We start from the raw sequence: 5733 nt of genomic DNA, 5'->3' as shown, positions 1-5733 counted from the left end.
CACCTGAGCAGTGCCACAGACTGATCGACTCCATGCCACGCCGCATTGCTGCAGTAATACAGGCCAAAGGAGGCCCAACTAAATACTGAGTGCTGTACATGCTCATACTTTTCATGTTCATACTTTTCAGTTGGCCAACATTTCTATAAATCCCTTGTTTTTATTGGTCTTCAGTAATATTCTAATTTTCTGATATGATGAATTTGAGATTTTCATTTGTTGTCATTTGTAATCATCAAAATTAAACGAAATAAACATTTGAAATATATGAGTTTGTATGTAATGTATAAATATAATATACAAGTTTCACTTTTTAAATGGAATTACTGAAATCAATCTACTTTTTCATGATATTCTAATTTTATGACCAGCACCTGTAGTATCCAGTCCTGGTCCTGTGGGGCCACCATCCTGCAGGTTTTAGTTGTTTTTCTGATTTGACACACCTGATTTGAATGAGTGAGTGATTAACAGGCTTCTGTGGAACTTAAAGATCTGCTGAAGAGCAGAGAAACAACTAAAACCTGCAGGATGGTGGCTCTCCAGGACCAGGATTGGACAACACCGCCTTAATGTAAAATATTGTAGCTGTTAAGCAGAACATCTAGGCTTGCACAAAAAAAAAAGATTTACGTCAGGAAGAAATTACTGTATGGTTTTAGAAAAACCTAAGTATCCTCCCTGACTGCAGTGATGCAGGGAGCTTCTAGTCAGTTATCAGAGCAGAGTTTCAAAGTAAGCATCTGTGATGTTATTGGAGTGCATTAATACAAACTGCACGGATAACCTGCACGCACATCTGTGAAAACGCCATTAACGCTGAATATCTGGTTTGCAGGAGAATCATTTATTAGAACAGCTTTGTCAGAACAGTCATAGTTTATTTATGGAATGTTAATTAGTTGTTCATTGAGATACTTGTTTTCTTATTTAAATAGTATGCGCCATTTTAAGTGCAATTGTTTTATATTACATAATTTCCTTTTTATAGAGTTTTCACATAGTGCCTACAGCAATCACTGCAAAGGTTCACATGGTAATGCGACCTCACTGGTGATCCAAAGCGAGTCTCTAAGTTCTTATAAGCTTTGCAGACACAGAACCCAGATTTTCTGTGCTGCCTAAATCCTGCCTGGGCTCTCAGTATCAGACAGAATCTCAAGGATCTGGCTGTGAAGCTCAGGAGCTGAGCTTACTGATGTGAATCAGCACCATCTGGATGATACGGGTCACATTTTCAGGAGACACCTCGCTTCTCAGTTAGCTGATATAGTCAGGTCAATGCTGGCTCTAGTGTTTAACTGTAAATTTAAAAAAAAAATACATACTTTGCACGAATACCTGAAAAGTGCTCACAAAAATGTATGATTTCAAAAAGTTCTCATGGCAAAAATCTTTGAAGCAATGGTCCGTTAGCTTAGTGGTCGTCCTGTTTTACAGGCACAAACATTACTGCTGCAAAATGTTTTAGCTTTTATTTGTGCAACAAAGAAGAATAAAAATAATGAAAAAAACCCCTCGTCTTTTGTTTGTTATTCGCATCATTGGGGTGTGTTCATCTGATGGTGGCTGTGGTGGTTGCTTGGCAACACCTGTCAATATTACAGTGTTTCAGCGCAGCAGCTATTTCTAAATTCCTAAGAATTACAGCAGAATTAGAAAAATCTGCATTCTGCTCTGAGTCTATTTCAGCACTCAATGCCTTCATGTCAGCTGAGGTAAATTAGAAAAGTGAGGAACAAAACTTCAAACCCAAAAAAGCACCTTCAATCACTCACCTAAAAAGGCACAATAAGATTGTTACAGGTTTATAAAATGGCAGCAATTATTAGACACGCAGGATAATTAGAGGAACAGTAGTGTCAACCATTTTCTGAAGTCTCTTTTGCGACATTTTCCAGCTGTAAATTGTGCCATTTTCTTGATAACACCACTTAAAACCAAAGGCGAAAGAAAGGTCAACGTCATTTTCTGCTGCTCCTTCAGCCGTCTCTTTTCTTTTCCTGCTCCTTTATAAACATTTAAAACTGCTCTGTTAGCTGCCCCTCTTGTGAAAATGAGCTTAGCTGCTGTTTTCTTCTACGCTGTTTAAGATTTATTTCTATTATTCAAGAAGAAGAAAAACAAGAATAAGCTTCTAAACACCACATTAAAGTGACACAAATAATGGGCATAAATAAATAAGTTCATTGTTGGAGGTCTTGGATGGAGGAGAATTCACATCTGTGAAAATCAAAAATTGCATCATGAGCTTAAAAAAGGACTTTCATCTCAAAGGAATCTAAGTATTTGTGAAATAACTTCTCCTATTTGTGGTCCCAGCTCAAAGAAAAAACTGTTTTACCACAAATTTTACTTTAAATTTTCCATTTCTTCAATAGTTTAAATATCTTAAGGCACCACAGCATACATAATCCTACCCTTTAAATTGACATTTTTGAAAAAATATTTATTTTTACTTTACTTTTAGGAGCATTTGAAGCACAATCTTTTTTATTTTATCTATCTCAGGTGGAAGCACCATAAAAACACTACATTAAATACACTCAGTAATAAGTTTAGACTTCTCGCACAAAACAAATTGGTGAGTTTTGTGTGCTGGAGTCTGGTTTAAGGAATAAATACCTTTGTTTAAAATTCAACACCTTCAAAGCATTTAGTTCATTAAGGAGATGTGAACATTTTTACCATCTTTGTATTGTTATTGCAAAAATGTAAAACACAAATTAAAAGGACATTTTTATTTGCAAGGCTGGACTTTAGATCTGCAAACATTTCCCACAAAGCAATGCTTTAATTATGCACAGACAAAAACCGCAAATAGCTTGTAACAATAATTACTCTTCAATATCACCCATTCAGACCTAAGACTTTATTTGAAAGAGCCTTTTCACAGCTTGTGGATTTCCTGAAAACCTAATCTACAAAGCACTTTTTTTCCCCAACCAGAGTATCTGTAGATCCTTTTGTGTTTGGTTTCTCATGGGTTATGTAAATTTAAAGAAATCATTACACGCACATGTCAAAGGCACTTCCACTGAGAGACTGATCAAATTAAATTCTTTCAGGTTTTCAGTCGTAAACCAGAAGTGAGCAAATAAATATGTGAACACGAATAACAGGCTCTTTCTCCGCGCAATATTTATCACCACCCAGCACCATGGAAGGTGGGCAATAGTGTAAATGTCTGTCAGTGCCTCTGTGTGTGTGTGCGCGCGCATGTGTGTGTGTTAATTTGTCTCTCAGTTTGTTAGCAAAGCATCCCATGAATCACCTGTAGGATTTTAATGAAACTCTCTCAGAAAGTAAATGTTGGCTGTACTTTTACAGCTGATATGCATTTGAAGTTGGGCCCAATTCAAGATGGCCACTGCAGGTAATTGACTTCAGCAAACCAAAAAAAAGGATACAACGCACTCATTTTTATAGACACTGAGAACACATTTAGTGTGGTTGTAGCTGTGAGGCATCCTCAACACGAGTCTAAGCACTCACAGATTGTGTGACATTTTAATTTAAACGTTGGCATGCTGATGTGTATTCCTTCAAGGAATGCAATAAATTCAAATTGTAAATAAAATATACAATTAGCCCTTATTAAATATAAACAGACATACCTCTTCTCCTACAGGATTAAGGAAAAATAAAAGAAAAAGAAAAATACCGGTTGGTGATTCTACACATGCAAAGTCTGATTTAAAAACCTCACAGGACTAAGAAGATTTGAGCCACAGTTTGTGCAAAACTACCACATTTTGAGAAATGTTACTCAGCTGGCAACAGAGAGGAATGCTGGAGGAAAGTCTACAGCTTAGTGATTTGGCAGTAAGTTTGAGGAAGTGAATACATAATAGTGATTGTAGTACAACTATAAAAAAAATAAAGAATACACAAAAATTCCTTCCAAATGATTTGCGTTTTGTTTGTGCTGCCGAGGAACAGAATATAAAGTTTATAGGAAGTCTTAGACATAACCAAATAAAGCAACTGATTTGCATACCAAAAGATTAAATGAATAATTAAGAAATTACCCACCAGAGATTAATTAATACTGACAGTTGTAGTTGTCCTAAAAACATCAAAAGCAGTTTGACCTAAATATGAAGTTTTACATTTGCTTTTTCAGGATGCCTGAGTGTTTTAAGTACTGACGGATTTCTCCTCTCGCACTTCTTTCCTGCTCTCTTTGCGACTGTATAGATCACAATAATGTTAGTGGTGACACTCCCTTCCATGGTCATTCATCTGAAACAGAATTACATAAGCCATTTACCACCCGGTCCCCATGATGGATGGCAGGGCCCCCAGCCAAAGCACCCAGGCCTGATCGCTCCGCTTTTCTCTGTGACAAATGTCACCAGAAAGACATATGACATCTTTTGATTTCCTGCAGTTTTAAATGAGAATCTGTTTGCGATGGGGAAAATGTGAAACCCAAAAATATATAGGTCAGCATATGAGCATTTTTATACATATTGTTTTTTTTTTTTATTGTGTCCCCCCTCCCCCCATTTGATTCGGTTTGTGTTGAAATAATTTGCCACTTCTGAAGAGGTTCAGGCGATTTTTTAGATTTTGACTGATTTATTATTTGCTGAGCCGAGAAAAAAAACTGAGCAACTGAATGAATGAGTGACTACTCACTTAATAAATTTACATGAAAAGCTCAACTGACAGTCAATTGAACTATCCACTTTACAAATAACATCTTTGCTTCAGCCATTTAAGCTTTTGAATTACACATCAGTGAGAGCCTAAGAGCTGGTAGAAATGATCATTCATCATCATATCAAGAAGTAATCATCTAAAAATTAAAATCATGCTCATAATTCGTAGCCTAAAATTACTGGGCTTTTTTACGAATAGTTACTCGTACCGTTTAGATTTAACAACTTCCATTTAATTGTATAAAAAACAATGATCAACACAGTAAACACTGTGCTGTTTGCATGTGCAACACTAATGCCTATCTTATCTTTTCTTATCGTTTTGTTGACAACGCAACCATTAAATTTAGAGAATTTAGCCCCGACTATGCTGTGTGTCTAAGATCATCACATTTTCAGATCAGCCACTGGCGACCTGGATCACAATTAAAAATGTGGTGCTGCAGGTGTTTAACAGATGATTGGTCACGAGGGGTCCTCGGGGTTATTTCAAGGAAAAGACAGACGTTTTAATTATAATTTGACATTTCGTGAAACTTGGTAAAATGTTTGTCATTTCCCGGAGGAAAATCCACAAGTCTCCATCACTCCTGATGATGTTTTATTTCAAATTAACAGAAAGAGAAACATTGTCTGAAATACTAAATGATGTCTCGACAATGCAATACACACAACAACTCTACCAATTAAGTGGTTGTTTGTACAACAACTTAACAAGCGAATGTGAGATATTTAGTTCCTGTAAATGTTGGGAATAAAAAAAAAACATTGGATGTTTTTTTTTTTCTTTAAATAATTATGTCTACTGATAAGATAGACATTTTGCATCATATGTAAGTCCTTGCTGGTGTCAAAAATTAAACTGAAAAAGACAAAAACAACAAACTTTGGTGCTCAACAAAAAAAAAAAATACCAATCACAATGCAGCCGTCTGGCTACTTGACACTGGAGCTTAGAGTATGTGTGTTTATGAAGGAGAATTTGTCAGTGTTGTCCAATATCACAGCCAGGTCTATCCAACAATAAATGAGTGCATGTGTGTGTGTGTGTGTGTGTGTGTGTGTG

Source organism: Kryptolebias marmoratus, linkage group LG1 (genome assembly GCF_001649575.2).
Source record: "Kryptolebias marmoratus isolate JLee-2015 linkage group LG1, ASM164957v2, whole genome shotgun sequence".
Lineage (NCBI taxonomy): Eukaryota > Metazoa > Chordata > Actinopteri > Cyprinodontiformes > Rivulidae > Kryptolebias > Kryptolebias marmoratus.
This window is presented reverse-complemented; position numbering follows the sequence as displayed.